Consider the following 21,362-nt stretch of genomic DNA (forward strand, 5'->3'; position numbering starts at 1 on the left):
CTCCGAGTGCCCACTGAGAGGTGTGGCACTGAGCTCATGGCTCCTCCAGGCCAGAGACTGAGAGGCTGCCATCTTCATTCCTGTCTTCCAGAGCTCTACAGAAAATGTTCAGCAAACTAAAGCTCCCAAAAGTGAACCCAAGCAGATTATTTATCCCACCCCTGGCAAGGGCAGTGGAATTCTGCCTCAAGCAAAGACACTTGCAAATCACTACAACTGGTCTTCCCCCCAAAAGATCAGCAAGAACATCCAGCCAAGACCAAGCTGAATGATCAAGAACAGCAGAATTCCAGAGGAGGAAAAGCAAAGCAAGGAATTCATGGGGATAAAACTTCTTCTAATAGATCAAAATAGAACCTAAATCTAGCACAGGGCTTTGTTCTAGTCTCCAGCCTGAGCAAATTCTCTCCACTTTCTTTTTCTTTATTTTCCCAACCAACTTGTCTTATCAATTCCTTTTTTTAGAATTTTTTAAAATTTTCATCTTTACAGTCATACTTCATCCCTTTATCACATTTACCCTTATTTTTGTGTATATATAAGTTTTCCTTTCTTTAAAATTTTGGAAAGTAGTTTCTTCTAAAAGACCAAAATACACTCAAAATCAAGTGGGTGGCTTTGTTCTATTCACCAGTCTAATATATATATATTTTTAATTAAAAAAAATTTTTTTGAACTTCATTTTACCCCCTAACTTCACCCCTGACTTGAGGTCTGTTCTGACTTGGTTAACGCATATTTTTCTGGGGTCTTTGCCACCCTATTAGTATTTTATTCTCTCATTCATATATTCTTATCTGGATAAAATGACAAGGCAGAAAAACTCACCACCAAAAAAAAAAAAAAAAAAAAAAGAACAAAATGCAGTACAAAAGGCTAAGGACCTAATGAATACAGATATTGGTAATATGTCAGAACCAGAGTTCAGAATGACAATTATCAAGGTGCTAGCTGGGCTCAAAAAAGGCATGGAAGATATTAGAGAAACCCTGTCTGAAGAAATATAAGCCCTTTCTGGAGGAAAAAAAAAGAACTAAAATCTAACCAAGCTGAAATTTAAAAAGTTATTAATGAGGTGCAATAAAATATGGAGGCTCTTACTGCTAGGATAAATGAGGCAGAAGAGAGAATTAGTAATATAGAAGACCAAATGGTGGAAAATAAAGACCCTGAGCAAAAGAGAGATAAACAACTACTGGACCGTGTGGGGAGAATTTGAGAGATAAATGATACCATAAGATGAAACAATATTAGAATAATTGGTATTCCGGAAGAAGAAAGAGAGAGGTGGGTAAAAGGTGTATTGGGGCGAATTATTATAGAAAATTTCCCTAATATGGCAAAGGGAACAAACATCAATATCCTGGAGGCACAGAGAACCCCCCCCTCAAAATCAACAAGCATATGTCCACACCCCCTCAACTAATAGTAAATCTTACAAGTCTTAGTGACAAAGAGAAAATCCTGACAGCAGCCAAGGACAAGAAGTCTGTAACATACAATGGTAGAAATATTAGATGGGCAGCAGAATTATCCACAGAGAGCTGGCAGGCCAGAAAGAACTGGCATGATATATTCAGAGCACTAAATGAGAAAAAGATGTAGCCAAGAATACTATATCCAGCTAGGTTATCATTGAAAATAGGAGGGATAAAAAGCTTCCAGGACAAACAAAAACTAAAAGAATTTGCAAACACCAAACCACCCCTATAGGAGATATTGAAAGGGGTCCTCTAAGCAAAGAAAGAGCCTAAAAATACTAGACCAGAAAGGAACAGTCAATATACAGTAACAGTCACCTTACAGGCAGTACAATGGCACTAAATTCATCTCTCTCAATAGTTACCCTGAATGTTAATGGGCTAAATTCTCCAATCAAAACACACAGGATATCAGAATGGATAAAAAACCAAAACCCATCTGTATGCTATCCACAAGAAACTCATTTTAGACCCAAAGACACCCCAGATTTAAAACGAGGGGGTGGAAAACAATTTACCATGCTAATAGACATCAAAAGAAAGCTGGGGTGACAATCCTTATATGAGATAAATTAGATTTTAAGCCAAAGACTATAATAAGACATGAGGAAGGACAATATATCATACTCAAATTGTCTGTCCAACAAGAATATCTAACAATTTTGAATATTTATGTATTTATGCCTGTAACATGGGAGCAGCCAACTATATAAACCAATTAATAAAAAAATCAAAGAAACACATCAACAATAATACAATAATAGTAGGGGACATTAACACTCCCCTCACTGAAATGGACAGATCATCCAAGCAAAAGATCAACAAAGAAATAAAAACTTTAAATTACACACTGGACCAGAGGGACATCACAGATATATTCAGAACATTCCCTCCCAAATGAACAGACATTTCTGCAAAGAAGACATCTAGATGGCCCATGGACTCATGAAAAAGTACTCAACATCACTCCACATCAGGGAAATACAAATCAAAACCACAATGAGATACCATCTCAGACCAGTCAGAATGGCTAAAATTAACCAGTCAGGAAACGACAGATGCTGGTGAGGATGCAGAGAAAGGGGAACCCTCCTACACAGTTGGTGGGAATGCTAGCTGGTGCAACCACTCTGGAAAACAGCATGGAGATTCCTCAAAAAGTTGAAATAGAGCTACCCTACAACCCAGCAATTGCACTACTGGGTATTTACCCTAAAGATACAAACGTAATAGTCCAAAGGGCCACATGCACACAAATGTTTATATCAGCAATGTCCACAATAGCCAAACTTTTGGAAAGAATCTAGATGTCCATCAACAGATGAATGGATAAAGAAGATGTGGTGTGTGTATATATATATACATATACAATGGAATACTATGCAGCCATCAAAAGAAAGAAATCCTGCCATTTGCGACAACGTGGGTGGAACTAGAGGGTATTATGTTTAGTGAAATAAGTCAATCAGAGAAAGACAACTATATCATATGATCTCCCTGATATGAGGGGGTGGAGATGCAATGTGGGGGATTTGGAGGTAGGAAAAGAATAAATGACATAAGATGGGATCAGGAGGGAGAAAAACCATAAGAGACTCTTAATCTCACAAAATAAACTGAGAATTGCAGGGGGTGGGGGGTAGGGAGAAGGTGGTGGGGTTATGGACATTGAGGAGGGTATGTGCTATGGTGAGTGCTGTGAAGTGTGTAAACCTGGTGATTCACAGACCTGTACCCCTGGGGCTAAAAATACATTATATGTTCATAAAAAAAAAAAAAAAAAAAAAAATCTAATGAAAAAAAAAAAAAATTCCCTCCCAAAGCAACAGAATACACATTCTTCTCAAGCGCACAAAGAACATTCTCCAGAATAGATAGCATCCTGGGTCACACACCAGGTCTCAACCAGTACCAAAAGATTGGGATCATTCCCTGCATATTTTGAGACCACAGTGCTCTGAAACTCGAACTCAACCACAAGAGGAAAGTTGGAAAGAACTCAAATACGTGGAGGTTAAAAGCATATTACTAAAGAATGAATGGGTCAACCAGGAAATTAAAGAAGAATTTTAAAAATTCATAGAAACAAATGATAATGAAAACACAACAGTTCAAAATCTTTGGAACACAGCAAAGGCAGTCTGAGAGGAAAATATATAGCCATACAAGAAAGGTCTCAAATAAACAACCTAACCCTACACCTAAAGGAGTTGGAGAAAGAACAGCAAAGAAAGCCTAAATCCAGCAGAAGAAAAGAAATCATAAAGATCAGAGCAGAAATCAATGAAATAGAAACCAAAAAAAAAAAAAAAAAAAAAAAAATAGAACAAATCAACAAAACTAGAAGCTTGTTCTTTGAAAGAATTAATAAGATTGATAAATCTGTGGTCAAACTTATCAAAAAGAAAAAAGAAAGGACCCAAATAAACAAAATCATAAATGAAAGAAAGAAAGAGAGAGAGAGAGAGAGAGAGAGAAAGAAAGGAAGGAAGGAGGAGGAGAGATCACAACCAACACCAAAGAAATACAAACATTTATAAGGACATTATAAGCAACTAAACATCAGCAAATCTGACAATCTGGAAGAAATGGATGCTTTCCTAGAGACATATAAAGCACCAAAACTGATCCAGGAAGACATACAAAACTTGAACATACCCATAACCAGTAAGGATATTGAAATAGTCATCAAAAACAGGAGAACAGGGCCGGACGGCTTCCCAGAGGAATTCTACCAAACATTTAAAGAAGAATTAATTCCTACTCTCCTGAAACTGTTCCAAAAAATAGAAATGGAAGGAAAAATTGCAAACTCATCTTATGAGGCCAGCATTACCTTGATCCCAAAACCAGACAAAGACGCCATCAAAAAGATTTACAGAGCAATACCCTTGATAAACACAGATGCAAAAATTCTCACCAAAATACTAACCAATAGGATCCAACAGTACATTAAAAGGGTGATTCACCACGACCAAGGGAGATTTATTCCAGGGCTGTAAGGTTGGTTCAACATCCGCAGATCAATCAATGTGATATGATACATTAATAAAAGAAAGAACAAGAACCATATGATACTCTCAATACATGCTGAATACTTTTTTTTTTATTACAAGTAGGCAGAGAGAGAGAGGAGGAAGCAGGCTCCCTGCTGAGGAGAGAGCCCGATGCGGGACTCAATCCCAGGACCCTGAGATCATGACCTGAGCCGAAGGCAGCGGCTTAACCCACTGAGCCACCCAGGCGCCCACATGCTGAATACTTTTGACAAAGTACAGCATACTTTCATGATCAAAACTCTTCACAGTGTAGAGATGTCCATCCCACAGTGTAGGAATACATACCTCGATATCATCAAATCCATCTATGAAAAACCTACAGTGAATATCATTCTCAATAGAGAAAAACTGAGAGCTTTTCTGCTAAGGTCTGGAACATGGCAGGGATGTCCATTATCACCACTGCTATTCAACATAGTACAAGAAGTCCTAGCCTCAGCAATCAGACAACAAAAAGAAATAAAAGGCATCCAAATTGGCAAAGAAGAAATCAAACTACCACTATTTGCAGATGATATGATACTTTATGTGGAAAACCCAAAGACTACACTCCGAATCTGTTAGAACTTGTATAGGAATTCAGTAAAGTGTCAGAATATAAAATCAATGCACAGAAATCAGTTGCATTTCTATATACAAACAGCAAGAAAGAAAAAAGATAAATTAAGTAGTCGATCCCATTTACAATTGCACCCAAAACCATAAGATACCTAGGAATAAACCTAACCAAAGAGGCAAAGAATCTGTACTTAGAAAACTATGAAGTACTCATGAAAGAAACTGAGGAAGACACAAAGAAATGAAAAAATGTTCCATGCTCATGGATTGACGAACAAATATTGTGAAAATGTCTATGTTACCTAAAGCAATCTGCACATCTAATGCAATCCCAATCAAAATACCATCAAGTTTTTTTCAAAGAAATGGAAAAAATAATCCTAAAATTTATATGAAACCAGAAAATACCCTAAATAGCCAGAGGAATGTTGAAAAAGAAAGCCAAAGTTGGTGGCAACACAATTCCAGACTTCAAGCTCTATTACAAAGCTATCATCATCAAGATAGTATGGTACACAAAAACAGACACATAGATCAATGGAACAGAAGAGAGAGCCCAGAAATAGACCCTCAACTCTATGGCCAACTAATCTTTGACAAAGCAGGAAAGAATGTCCAATGGAAAAAAGACAATCTTTTCAACAAATGGCATTGGGAAAATTAGACAGCCACATGCAAAAGAATGAAACTACACCATTTCCTTACACGACACACAAAAATAGAATCAAAATGGATGAAAGACCTCATTGTGAGAAAGGAATCCATGAAAATCCTTAAGGAGAACACAGGCAGCAACCTCTTCAACCTCAGCCATAGCAACTTCTTCCTAGAAACATCGTCAAAGGCAAAGCAAGCAAGGTCAAAAATGAACTATTGGGACTTCATCAAGATCAAAAACTTTTGCACAGCAAAGGAAACAGTCAACAAAACCAGAAGACAACTGACAGAGGGGAAAAGATATTTGCAAACAACTTATCAGATAAAGGGCTAGTATCCAAACTCTATAGAGAACTTACCAACTCAACACTCAAAGGACAAATAATCTAATCAAGAAATGGGCAGAGGACATGAAAGGACATTTCTGCAAAGAAGACATCCAGATGGCCAACAGACACATGAAAAAGTGCTCCACACCAGGGAAATACAAATCAAAAGCACAATGAGATACCACCTCAGACCAGTCAGAATGGCTAAAATTAACCAGTCAGGAAACAACAGATGCTGGCGAGGATGCAGAGAAAGGGGACCCCTCCTACACTGTTGGTGGGAATGCAAGCTGGTGTAGCTACTCTGGAAAACAGCATGGAGGTTCCTCAAAAAATTGAAAATAGAGCTACCCTACAACCCAGCAATTGCACTACTGGGTCTTTACCCTAAAGATACAAATGTAGTGATCTGAAGGGGCACGTGCACCTGAATGTTTATAACAGCAATATCCACAATAGCCAAACTATGGAAGGAACCTAGATGTCCATCAACAGATGAATGGATAAAGAAGATGTGATATATATATACAGTGGAATACTATGCAACCATCAAATGAAATGAAATCTTGCCATTTACAATGATGTAGATGGAAGTAGAGGGCATTATGCTTAGCAAAATAAGTCAATCAGAGAAAGACAGTTATCATATGATCTCCCTGATACCTGATATGAGGAATTTCAGAGACAATGTGGGGGCCTTGGGGCGTAGGGGAGGAAAAAATGAGACAAGATGGGATCGGGAGGGAGACAAACCATAAGAGACTCTTAATCTCACAAAACAAACTGACGGTTGCCAGGTGGAGGGGGTTAGGGAGAGGGTGGCTGGGTTATGTACACTGGGGAGGGTATGTGCTATGGTGAGTGCTGTGAAGGGTATAAGCCTGACAGTCCACAGACCTGTACCCCTGGGGCTAATAATACATTATATGTTAATAAAAAATTAAAAGCTTAAAAAAATTATTAAGAGGATACCTATCATGTTTAATATTTTTACCACAATGAAAAAAATTAAGAAAAAAGATAAAAAGAAAAAGAGGGATCTGCAGGGTCATGGGGGGAAATATGATGGAAATGGAAAGCAGCGCCCCATGTCGTAAAGACGGAGGATGGAGACAACAAAAAGAAAGTACAATATCAATACACAAAAGTCAATGCATTTCCTGTACACCAACAATGAACCACCAGGACTGAAATTTTTTTTAAATATTATTTCCAATTGCACACAAAATGGAATATTTAGTTATGGATCTAGCAAAATATATACAAATCTATGTCCAGAAAACTATAAGACAGTGTAGAAAGAAATCAAATAAAATTTCAATAAAAAGAGAGTTATTCTTTTTCAATATGTGGGCGAGGGGCTTCTGGGTGGCTCAGTTGGCTAATCATCTGACTCTTGATTTTGGCTCAGATCATGACCTCAGGGTCATGAGATAGAGCCCTGCCTTGGGCTCAGTGCTCAGCAGAGAATCTACTTGAGATTCTCCCTCTCCCTCTGCCCTTCTCACCACTCACACTCTCTCACTCTCTCTTTCAAATAAATAAATTTTTTAAAGTGAGGGAGGCATTTTTAATCAGTTGTCTATAATCACATAGCCGTCAGACAGGAAAGACAATACCTAAAGTTGCTCTGGCTCCTCGTTCCTGCTGACTTGACTAAGTTCGTGCTAACGTCTTGTTGTAGATTAAACCCACGTTCACCAGCCCTTCAGCAAATTAATATTGCCACAGCAAGGGAACACTTTACTACATTCTCAAGATGATTTGCTTTTGGAAAATTATAACTCTCATTCAACCATAGCATGAGTCATAACACATCATATGGTTTAAGACTCAAGGCTCTATTTTCATGTGAATACTAGAAGTAAAGAACTTCCAAATATTTTCAAGTGCCTTTTTACCTTATTCTAGAGTCAGTCCTTTGTGAATGTCAAGTTCTGAAACTTCATAAAGCCTTCTGTACCGTCATAAAACTATCCCTGCAGAGAACCATCTGTGTTTGCAGCAGAGTTTAGAAATAGTTTTGATTACATGTCTAACTAGTTGATTTCAGTGTTCAACTAGTTAAACTTTTAATTCGCAGGTTCTGGTGAGGCAAGGTTTTCCTCAAGGGATTCACCTGCCACTCAATTCCACACTAAGACAAACGTTCAGACAAGATGGAGCCTTCGCCCCCAGGCACAGAAAACATGGCATCCATCTGATTAGGAGGCCTTGTCTCCACTGCCCAGGACTCCAGGGTGCCCGTGATGTCTTGGAGACTTCCGATCTCAACAGCAGCCAGCACATAGATTCAACTTCTATCTTTTTTTTTTTTTTTTTTAAGATTTTATTCATTTAGTTGACAGAGATCACAAGTAGGCAGAGAGGCAGACAGAGAGAGAGAGAGGGAGAAGCAGGTTCCCTGCTGAGCAGAGAGCCCAAGGCGGGGTTTGATCCCAGGACCCTGGGATCATGATCTGAGCCAAAGGCAGGGGCTTTAACCCACTGAGCCACCCAGGCGCCCCTCAACTTCTATCTCGACTGGTTTCTTAAGTGCCATTCACAGATGGGTTATCCATTGCTTCCAAATCCCATAAAATGTTCTGAGTTTAAATGCAAAGAAAAGCCACTATTTTTGAAATAATTACACAAATTGATTTTCTTACCTTGCCCTAAAGACAGCAACACACACATCTGCAGTGGATTCCTCAAGTATATGCTCCCCAACTATGCTTAATTTTAGGACAATATTTTCCTTTTTCAGGTCTTGAATACGACCAAGTTAAAGCCTACATTATTTTAAGTACTGGAGATATTAGTAAATGACAGAAAAAGAATCTTGATGGGTCTCATCCCATAAAATTTGTAAGGGAAACCTTTTCCTCCTATTAGGACAAGGAGTATTAATTCAATGTTTTGATTACTAGATACTATTTTCCAATAAATATATATATATATATATTTTTTAAAGGATTTTTATTTTATTTATGTGACAGACGGAGATCACAAGTAGGCAGGGAGACAGGCAGAGAGAGGAGGAAGCAGGCTTCCCGCTGAGCAGAGAGCCCGATGCGGGGCTCAATCCCAGGACCCCGGGACCATGACCTGAGCTGAAGGCAGAGGCTTTAACCCACTGAGCCACCCAGATGCCCCCAAAATATATTTTTTCTAAAGAAAAATACAAGTAGCATAATCCCCACTCTCCTGTCCTTCTCGGCTAATAATAGAACTGTCAGAGGTGTAGTGTTCAATTTTACAATATAGTTTTTGGTTGAGTGTGGGTAGGAGGATGTAAGAATGACTGTAACTCAGAAGCTGGTTGGTCTAATGATGGAAACGGGATTACAGGAGGAGATTCTGGGAAGATGAGAATCAGAAGCACAAGAGAAAGATCTAGATTAGAGTCATAGATTTGGGACTTATTGCACAAAAGAGGTACTGATGTGGGTTCTAGAATTTTTACCCCCTGCACAACAGCCTACACACACACACACACTCACAGAGACACAAAACAAAGACCTATTCTTGTCCATGTAAGTGAAGCAAAGTCCACATTCTGATCAGTGGGTTGGACAGTTTTGCAAAACCCTCAACTAAGCTCACAATGTGAACCTAGTTCACATCTTTGTGCCCCATGTGGAATGAAGCCAAGTACAGGTAGTTGTATTTCTTCAGTTGTGTTCACTGGGAAACTAAGGCATACCTGGGCACATCTGAGAACAGCGGCTATGCCCGTGAGGGACAAAGGAGCCGCAGGTTAGTCGGTGCTAGGCCCATTCCGGGATAACAAGCCAGGTAAGAGAGGGAGATTGTTGGGGAAGAAAGTAAGTACCTGTTACTCAGATTACCTGGTCAGTGTTCAGGGACACAGGCCACACATCCTCAAATCAAACGGGTTTGTTAAAAGGAAAGAAACACCCATAGATATATCTCCATGGGGCTCTGAGAGCACAGACGGAGCCACGTTAGGCAATGACTTTCTCAGAATGACCTCTGTGTGGAGCTGAGTGCCATAACCGAGAACCACAGGCAGTCCTGGCATGAGCTTGGCGAAGCCCCACGCCGTCAGCAGGCAGCTCAGTTAACAGTGGTGTCTTGACAGGTAAGGACATCAGGACTGATAGGCTCAACACAAACCCTAGAGGCTCAGTACCAGGTCTCAGGGTCATCAGAGAAGACAAGAGGGTATGGGAGTCCTGGGTGGACCGCACCTGGAAAGACGGGAAATGGCAGGTGTCACGGAGCACCCAAGAAACTTGTGTGAGGAGCCACCATATGGGCTCCCAGCGCTACGTAGGAAGGATTTCAGAACCTGGAGTTTCCAGAGTTTTTAGAAGCAGAGCTTCCTTTGGGACATATTTTCACCTTGATTTTACCCCTAGTCCAGTGTGACTTCAGAAATATAAGTTATACTGAAAAACAGAGTTACACAAAGAAAGAAAAAATAAACATTATTTTGTGACTCCTACCATCTGTGCATGCATGGAAAAGTATCTATATTCAATCACTCCTCCTAATGCAGAAGTTTCTGATTTTTTTTTTCCTGGAATATATAAAAAGTTACATCACTGGTCCCTTTTTGCCTAAACCCTGGCCCTGAAATGCTACAACAATTATTCTCCTCTTAATATTTCTGTCGTCATATGGGCCTCTTTTGCGGACACGGAGTAGCTGGTTGGCCCATGCTGTTATTCACACTGATCAGAGAAGCAAGTTTCTTTGGAATTCTCCAGGACACAATAGAAGGCACTGTTCTTACAGCTAATTGGGGGAACCTGGATGGTGCCCAGGTTTGAATCACACAGACGTAATTAATTCCTTTCCCTTCCCAGATAACTTTAGAAAAGCAGTCCCTTGCATTCGTGAACTTTTCCTTCTGCAGCATACGAAATGCAGGAATGTAGCTCAGCCTGCCTCGCCTGGAAAGAGATCTTTTCCCCAAATTGAGTGCATTTGTTTAAGCTCCTTTCCAAAAGAGCAAGTTGAAAGTTTAGCTCAAGATTTGCTTTTGGGGAAGGGAGGGATGGTTTTATCAGATTACTGGGAAAGTAATGTGAGTATCTGCCAAAGAATCGTATTGCTTTCTTTTTCTTTTAACAACAACAAAAAAAGCTTAAACTCATGCTGGTTTTGCAGCGGGAAGCCTGCCCATGTGACAAATGAGTCAAGATGAAATGTAGTGGTTTGGCATTCCTGGAAAGTTAATTCTCAGGTTTTGAAAAATCTGGGGAAAACAAGAAATTTTATTGTTAAAGGAGAGTCAGTTAGCATAGAGGCAGCAAGCCCCTCATAAGAAAAGCTCGTTTGTGAACAGGAAGGAACGTCTTGAAATGGAAAGGTTGCCTGGAAAACTAATTTAAAGGACATGGAGATAATCTAAAACACAGAGAAAAGAGGAAGCACAGAAGCGAAGGCCTAATGGGCAAGAAGGTGGAAACCGTGTCCAGGGAGCTGAAAGTCCTATATGGTTTTTAGCCTTTGCTTCATTTTACCCAAATGTTAGGAGGAGGGGACCCCAGTGCCTCTGGCTGAGATTTCAAACAGAACCCAGAGGCCAAACCAGAGTTCAAAGAAACCTAAAGATAAGAATCTGAAGCAAGAGAGAATCAGAAAAGAGAAAGCAAGATCAAGAACACAAAATGTAAGACCCAGGTCAACAAGGCAAGATCAGGTACCCTTACAGTCAGAGGGAAGGGACTGAAAATTGCCAAGTTCAAGCTCCTTAACGAAAGGAGGGCAAGGGCTAGGAGGCCTGCGAGTGCCTTAACACAAGGCTTTTCAGACTTTTCCAAGGAAACTAATGATAGAGTAAATTCATACCTTTAAAGATACTGAAGGCATGGCTGGAAACTGATGGGCACTGGAGCAGCACTTGTAAATATCATGTATCTTTAAAAAAATCAATGAAACATTTGCATGTTGCCTCCTACAGTAGCTTTGTTCTTTTCAATAGAAAGCTAATTTAATGGGGCGCCTGGGTGGCTCAGTGGGTTAAAGCCTCTGCCTTCTTGGGCTCAGGTCATGATCACAGGGTCCTGGGATTGAGCCCCGCATTGGACTCTCTGCTCAGCACAGAGCCTGCTTCCCCCCTCTCTCTGCCTGCCTCTCTGCCTACTTGTGATCTCTGTCTGTCAAAGCTAATATAAGATCACTGTTCAGAAGGACCCAGCACATATAAAAGTATCTGCGAGAACACAGCTCTGTGGGCCAAGGAGAGCAGAAGCTGTGATTGAGAAGCCCAGGGCTCCACCATTAACCTTGGCTGCGCTCACACCTAACATTGGACTCTTACAACCTCCCTAGGATTAAGGGATTAAGGATTAAGCCCCTCTCCACCCCACAGCCCTCAAGGTGGCCAGGGATCACAAACTCAAGCAGCTAAGAGCACCCGGTAGCAAACACTGAGCTACTTGCCTCCAGGCCAAGCATAATGTCTGTCAATTACAAAATCTTTTCAAAATGCCATGGAAGCCAAATAAAAAGGTCAAACAAAGGAAGATGTAACTCAAGGGCCACAGTGCACCAACCTCAAGCAGTCTAGTCCCCTGCCCCACAGTAAGAACTTAACTAGTATTTGAGCAAAGAAGGACGTAGAATCTAAGAGTTGGACAGCATATTTTTTTTTTTTAAAGGGAAGGACACCAAGTCCAAGGAAGAGGAAAAGTAAACAAATAAAAATCATAACTCACATCTTAGCATAGCAACACTATGTTTTGCCGATTCTTCACTTTAATAAAGGACAAAGGAAGGCTGAGTGTGGGATGGACTTTTTGTGTGAGTCACCCACAAAGCAAGTAACCTCAACAGAGGTCATGAGCAGAAACGTTACTGGGGGAGGAGGAAGGGAATGGAGAGTTATTGTTTAATGGGCGTGTCTCCAGGCTGCACCCTGCACTGGACACAGGTGTGACCCCACAGGGGTATCTCTCCACCACATCTAGAGTCTGCATCAGTGGGCGCCAAGTGGTTTCATGGCCAGATGTGAAGCACTATTGCACTGTATCATACCGGTGTCTAGAGTAAGAGACAGATGAGGCCTTAGGAGCCTCAATACAGATAAACTATAACAGCATAGGAAGGCAAATATATTCTAAGTAATGCTCTAATGGAATACTAAATAATGCTCCAATTTTGAGATTATCATGAAATTCACTATGTCCCTTGGGGCCCCTGATGGCTGAGTCAGTTAGCATCTAACTCTTGATTTCAGCTCAGGTCATGAGCTCAGGGGTGTGAGATCAAGGCCTGTGTCGGGCTCCGTGCTCAGCCCAGAATCTGCTCAAGATCTTCTCCTTCCACCCCTGCCCCTACTAGCTCACACCCTCCAGCTCTCTATCTCAAATAAATAAAATCTTAAAAAAAAAAAAAAAAAAAAAAACCACTCAGAGTAAGTGGGTGTACACAAAGGATATATGTGCTAGTGCCTTGCCTGCAGGTTATTTATAGAGAGATCACGAGCAGTTAAAGTTGTCCAGCATGATGACTTGCATATATTATGAAATGATGACCACAACAAGCTTATTTAACATCCATCATCTCATATAGGTACAAAAAAAGGGGGGGGAGGCTTTTTCTTTGTGATGATAACTTTCAGTATTCACTCTCTTAGCAACTTCCAGATACATCGTATGACAGTGTTAACCGTGGTCATGTTGTACTTTACAGCCCCAGTATTTAACCATCTTCCATCTGGAAGTTGAAGCTATTGACCACCTTTCTCCAAGTCCCCACTCCTCACACCCCACACCTCTGGTGACCACACTGATCTCTTTTTCTAGAAGTTTCATTTGGGTTTTTTTTTTTTTAAGATTCCATATACAAGTGAGATCATATTCATCTTTGTCTGACTTATTTCACTCAGCATAATAGATCCTTCTTTGCAGTTGCACAGGATTTCCTTCTTTTTATATCTAAATAACATTCCACTGCTTGTGTCTATATCTTCCTTATCCATTCATCCATCAGTGGACACTTAGTTTGTTTCCATGTCTTGGCTATTGTAAATAATGCTGCAATGAACATCTTTTGGCTAATTCTTTCCACCTTGAAGCCTTCTTCCAGGAATGTTTTTCATAAGCTAAATTTACCTGATGTAACTAGCAGCTCCAACTTTATAAAAAGCATCTATATGTATTCAGGAATAATGCAGCATTAAACAATGCTATGTAAGATAAGAGATCTATGCAATAAAAATGTAAATGTATCTAATGTGAAAGAGAGAATTTGAAAAATCAATATAGGACCATAGGTCTTTAACTTCAGTAAGTTCATCTATAACTTGCCAAGCCAGACAAATCCTTATGGTAATATACTAAACTGCTGAGATTCATCAAGTAAAATAACTCTTCAAAATTCAAGTAAATACATATAAATATATATAAATGTTCCCACTAGTGAAAGCATCAAATAACATTTTTATATGACCTTAGAGAAAAGAGAATACCGGTTTAAGTACCATAACTTAAAATGCTCTTTGGAAGACTGACCTTGAAAACTGAAATAAGATGACATACAAATAAGAGAGGATAAAGACATTCTACAACCTTCAGTACCCTTCAGTTTACACACCCCCATTGCCTTGAGGCAGGCTGGGGCATAGTCCCAACACAATGTCTATTTTGGAGGCCTGATGCTGTGGGGGGCTGGTAAGGGCAAAGAAAGCAATCTTAGCCACAGGCTTTCTTATGACCATGGCATTGGACCAAAGTACTCCAGACCTGAGAGGGGGTTTCTGCATGCAATCAGGCCCTAATTGCTTCCTGCTGAGTAGGACATGAAGACAATGTGAATATTTAACTCCATGACTTGACCAAAGGAGCAGAAACAAAGATAGATCAGCATTCCCAGGAGCTCCCTAGACCCCACAGCCTCAAACAAACTCCTTTTCATAAGCCAAATTCCTCTCCTTCATGACCTCCTTCTGCAAAGAACAGATTCTCCCCAACCTCTCCCAAGAACTTTCTTCAAGGTGGGGCTAACTAGACCACATGAGACTGCACCTTTAATTACTGCATATCATATTTGCATGTGGTTTCAATCATTAGAAATTAATTACCAGAAGGAACCAAGGCAATTAGGAACAGAAAAAGCACAGACAGATCTTTAACTGGACTAGGTCAGATGTCAGCCAGGTAAATGACAATCCAGAGCTCTGACTACTTTCTTTCCTAGCTTGCTTATGATTAAATTTTTATAGAATAATGGCATACCCTTTGGTAGCATTCCCTACTCTAATTTATATAACAACTGCCAGGATTCCATTTTTCTAAGGTGATGGACATCCCCTTATTCAGACTCAATTGCTGTATTCCACAATCACGGTTCTGACTGCTGATGACAATTCCGAGCTAGCTCAAATTGTGCCACTGGTTCTAGTGCTTCCCACTTTGTGATGCTTCCATCATCCCGTCACAGAATTATCTGGATTTGTTGCTCAGGAGCACCACACCAAAGACCAGTTGCAGTAGAAGACTATTTCTCTTACCTTCAAAAAGAGCTCAAATTATTAATCACACATCCCTGATCACTGGGTTTCATCTTGCCCTAATTTTACCTCAAGGCCAGGCCCCATAAAGTGTCAGTCCCAAATAATAACAAGATATGCTTCTGAGATTCCAGTGAACATCCCACAGCCCTGTCAACCTCTGCCCTATGTAGGCTGATATTAGTTACCTAGAATATGCATGTTGAAAATCCCCTAGAGGCCCCCAGAGCTGGATGGTAGAAACCACAGGAAGAGCTAACATACCACCTAACACATAACTATTATGAAAGATGGCTTGGGATAAATGCAGTGATCTGTCTTAGACTTCATTTTCTCATTAAAATGAGCTCTTCCATCAGATAAGCAAGTCCTATGTTCCTTTTTTTTTTTTAAGATGTTATTTATTTATTTGGGGGGAGGAGCAGAAGGAAAGGAACAAGCAGACTCCCCACTGAGCAGAAACCCCAATGTGAGTCTTGATCCCAAGACCCTGAGATCATGACCTGAGCTGAACTGAGATGTTTAGCCCACTGAGTCACCCAGGTGCCCCTCCTTTTTTTTTAAAGTGTACATTCTTAACTCACTTTACCCCCCTAACACCACAAGCTGGAAAGTGGTTGCTAATCTAATCACGAGACACTGACTTGGTTTTTGCTTCAACTTTCCAAGGACAGCAAACATGTTGAGCTCTTTCTAGCCTGGGAAGGGGGTAATGTTGGCTTTGATTTCCTGTCCCGTACTTTGTGCCATTCCCCAAGAAAATGTGTGATTATTCACAACTGACAAACAAATTTGGACGTATATTAAATCCTTGCCCATGTGTGGTTCATACTTTCCTCTCCTCTGCAAATGGGAACTGTCAAAAACAAATTAAGTAATTACACAGTGTTGCTGCAGCTGTGTGTACCCTTCATTACATTTATATGACTGTGGTTAAAGGATGGCTCTCTCTTGCCTAGTTTTTAAAATATTTATAATGGGAGGTGGGTTGTCAGGGCATGTTCCACTGTTGCCAGAAAAAACAAAAAATAAATGAAAATGACATTAATGATGATGATGTGTGTGTATGGGTACAGGACACACTCTGCTGTGTTGTAAGTTATTCTCTTTACCTGTTTTTTCAACTAATTTTTAAAAAGAGGTATAAAAATAGAAATAGATTGTCAATCTAAAAAGGACTCAATAAATAAAATCTCATTAGTTCAAACAGTAGGGTTTACTGATCACAGTTTATCATTTCTTTTAAAAATTAGCAATCTCCATCCATTGAAAAACAGTATGTTAATAAATAACAACTATTCATGCAGGAAAATAACAACTTTAAGACCTAATGATCCTGCAAGGTGAGTGTTGCTTACTGGTGTTTGATAAATGTATGGAAGAAAATAACAAAAAGTAAAAAGGAATAAAAAATGGTTGATCACTGTAGAATGCTTGCTTAAAATTTCTACATTAGCCTTTGGGCACTGATAGCCTCAGAAATGTTAATTTCATCATTCCTAGTAAGGATGAGGGAAGAAAAACTGTTTCAAAGTTTGTGCCTATTTTCTTAGGGAATTTCCTCCAACTTGAAGAGGCTAATTTTCAACAAATTGGATTTTCATAACTGTGAGAATTTGCATTTAATGGAAATATATATATATATGTTATCATATATAATATATTAATGTCATATTAAATTTTTTTTAATAATACAGCTTTTTAGAAACAGAAACTCAGAATGTCAGAGCTTCAACTGGAAGCAAGGAAAAGGTCAGAGTTAAAGGACACAAAGAAACACAAAGATAAACTAAGAAATCGACCAGAACTAAATGAGTATTAAAAAAAACTCCAAGGCAAATAGGACTTTCGAGAACATGAATTTCTATGTCATCCTCAAGGAATCGCCTTCTCATTACAAGCATTTAGAAGTATGAGAAAATGGAACAAAAACAGTAATAACAAATTTAACACATAGCCATGTTAGAAAAAAAAGAGAAAATCCGCACATGCACAGATAAACAGAGAAGTCAAAGCCAGACCAAGAGGTCACCCAGCAACAGTTCAAACATCCATCACAAACATCAATCAGGGCTAAGTTTAAATGACTCTTTTTTTTGTTTAAGTTGTTTGTTTGCGGTTTGTTTTTTGTTTTTTGTTTTTTGTTTTTGAATAATCTCTACACCCAACATGGGGCTCAAACTTACAACCTTAAGATCAAAAGCCACATGCTGGACTGACTGAGACAGCCAGGCACCCCATCTAATACCTCTTTGTGGACAGGAGAAAGAATGTCTAGGGGCTGAGGGTAGGGGGGGTGGTGGGGAATGGGGTCGGGGGGGGGGGGGGGCAATGTGGTTTGCTATGCCCCTGTGAAGCACAGAGCCTTGAAGTACTACCTCCGCCATAAAAACACTAAAATAACTCCTCCCACCTAACTATGAAAGCAATTAGAAGGCTTGCCACCTCTCCAGGGCCTTGGGTTAAAAATAAGTCACCTGTGAGAAATCAAAACTCCAGGTATCCATTATACCTAAGTGTAGGGTTTAAATGTGTAACACCCACACCATTAAGGCAACACCATGAGGTTGATATAAAAATATTTCTAAAAAACTCTTAGGGGGCCCATGGTGGCTCAGTGGGTTACGCCTCTGCCTTGGGCCCAGATCATGATCTCAGGGTCCTGGGATCAAGCCCTGCATTGGGCTCTCTGTTCAACAGGGAGCCTGCTTGCCCCTCTCTCTCTGCCTGCCTCTCTGCCTACTTGTGATCTCTCTGTCAAATAAATAAATAAAAATCTTTTTAAAATTTTCTTAAATGCTTAAAAAAGTTAAAAAAAAGAAATACTCTTAGAGTCCTAGAAAATGTGAAACCACTCTCCGGGGAATACTTTATTAAAAGCAGGGGCTTAAGAAACTCTCATGGGGGCAGAGGTGAGGCTGGGGGAGCCACCATAGCTGAAAATCATTTTATTTTTTTTTTAAAGATTTTATTTATTTATTTGACAGACAGAGATCACGAGTAGGCAGAGGGGCAGACAGAGAGAGAGAGGAGGAAGCAGGCTCCTTGCTGAGCAGAGAGCCCGATGCGGGACTCGATCCCAGGACCCTGAGATCATGACCTGAGCTGAAGGCAGAGGCTTAACCCACTGAGCCACCCAGGCGCCCTGAAAATCATTTTAAACCCTATGAGAAATCAAGACACTAGAAGGGAGATTCAGAAAATGCAATCAACAGGAAAATAAGCACTCCCAAAATAGGGATTATATACAGTGTGAAAGAGACTACAAACAGGGTTATTTAAAATTTAAAAAGAGATAACAAAGGAATGAAAACCATAAGGTAAAGATAAGAGACAGTGAAAAAGAATAGGCCAATTTGAAAAGAAGTCAACTAGAACCTCTAGAAAAGAAGGACAAACTCACTGAAGTTAAAAACATAAAAATATCCATAGTGGGGCACCTGGGTGGCTCAGTGGGTTAAAGCCTCTGCCTTCGGCTCAGGTCATGATCCCAGGGTCCTGGGATCGAGTCCCGCATCGGGCTTGCTGCTCAGCGGGGAGCCTGCTTCCCCTCCTCTCTCTCTGCCTGCCTCTCTGCCCGCTTGTCATCTCCCTCTGTCAAATAAATAAATAAAATCTTTAAAAAAAAATCCATAGCAAAGGAGTGAGATACTAAAGGCAAATTATCCATAAATAAATGGCAGTTAGGTGACAGGAAATTTCTCTTTATCTCACCAAATGATTCCAGAAGGCAGTGAAGTGTCTTTAAGAATGAGGGAAAATGAGTGCACCTGAGTGGCTCAGTCAGTTAAGCATCTGGCTCCAGCTTGAGTCATGATCCCAAGGTTCAGGGATTAAGACCCACATCGGGGTCCCTGTTCAGCAAGGTGTCTGCTTCTCTCTCACCCCTCCATCTCCACCCCAATGTGTGCTCTCTCTCTCAAATGAATATATAAAAATCTTAAAAAAAAAAAAAAAAAGGACTGAGGGAAAATGATCATTTGTGTAGAGCATATATGAAGCTAAATTATACAGTAGTGGTGGCAAAATGAAAATATTTTTAGGTAAACTGATGGAAAAAATTTACCACCATAACTCCTCCCTGGAATAAATAGTAGGGTGAACTATATGGACTATTTGCTATCTGGCTATTTTTTACCCACACACACAAAATTTCATAGGATTCAAAGTAAATCTACAGGATGTATGTCTTTCAGGAAGAACAAAATTGAATCAACAAGGAAGATACAAGGTCTTGGGAGGAACAAGATGGCAGAGGAGTAGGGGACTAAATATCATCAGGTCCGGGAGTTCAGCTGGCTAGTGATCAAAGCATTCCAAACACCTACAAACTTAACAGGAAATCAAAGAGAAGAAGAGCAGCAATTCTAAAAACAGAAAATCGACCACTTTCTGGAAGGTAGGATGTGTGGAGAAGTGAACCTGAGGCAACCAAAGAGACCATGGGGGAAAGGCCAGCTCCCAGCAAGTGGCAGAGCAGCAAAGCACAAAATTGGAATGTTTAGAAGTCCGCTCCACTGACGGACATCACTCCAGAGGCTAAGCGGGGGTTGAGCCTTCTCAGAGACGGTGTGGTCTCAGGACCCGCAGGGTCACAGAAATATCAGGGGTGCCTGAGTGTGGCAAAGCTCCCAGGTATCAAAGCAGGGAAGCCAGCTACAGAGGCAGAGCCGAGGGGTGGGCTCTCAGGTTGGGGGTACCCTGAACTGTGGTCCGAGGGACAGTCAAGCCACTGTTCTTCAAGCAAAGACCCCGCAAGTGCCAGGTCTGGGGAGACTCGCCTAGGAGGAGTGGCATGGGAGGGTGCTGCAGGAATGTGCTGGGTTTGGCGACTCCAAATGGGCCGGGGGCAGAGATAGGAATGCTCAGTCACAGGCTGGGTGAGCACAGAGTGTGGCCGAGACCAGGGAGACTGGAGGGACTGACAGATTTTCTCTGAGGGCACACTGAGGAGTGGGGCCCTGAGCACTGAGGTTCTCCCAGCCGGATATTGGGAGGTTGCCATTTTCATTCCCATCCTCCAAAGCTATATGGAAAGTGTTCAGGGAACAAAAGCTCCCCAGAGTGAACCTGAGCAGATTACTTAGCCTGGTCCCTGGCAAGGGCCGAGCAAGGCCGCCTTGGGCAAAGACATTTGAGAATCACTACAACAGGTCCCTCCTCCAGATCAGCAGGAATATCCAGCCAAGACGAAGCTCGCCAATAAATAAAAACTGCATTTTCAGAGCTATAGGAATACAGCACATAGAATTTATGACTTTTATCCCATGATTATTTCTCTCCCAAAGTTTAATTTATTTTTAATTTTATTTTTTTCTTATTCTATATTTTAATTTTTCGTCTTTCCTATTTTAGCATTTTTAACTATTTTATCTTATCAATACCTTTTTAAAAAAATCTTTTTAAATGTTCATTGTTATATTCTATCCCTTCATTGTATTTAACCTTATTTATTGTATACATATAGGTTTTTCTTTTTTTTGAGATATAGCTTCTTCTAATAGATCAAAATACATCCTAAATCTAGCACATGACTTTGTTCTAATCTTCAGCCTGACCACATTCTTTCCTCTTTTTCTCTTTTTTCAATTGACTTCTTATCTTATCAATTCCTTTCTTAGAATCTTTTTTTTAAGATTTTATTTATTTATTTGACAGAGAGAGATCACAAGTAGGCAGAGAAGCAAGCAGAGAGAGGGAGAAGCAGACTCCTTGCTGAGCAAAGAGCCCGATTGGGGCTCAATCCCAGGACCCTGAGATCATGACCTGAGCCGAAGGCAGACGCTTAACCCACTGAGCAACCCAGGTGCCC

Source organism: Mustela nigripes, chromosome 9 (assembly GCF_022355385.1).
Source record: "Mustela nigripes isolate SB6536 chromosome 9, MUSNIG.SB6536, whole genome shotgun sequence".
NCBI classification, from domain to species: Eukaryota; Metazoa; Chordata; class Mammalia; order Carnivora; family Mustelidae; genus Mustela; species Mustela nigripes.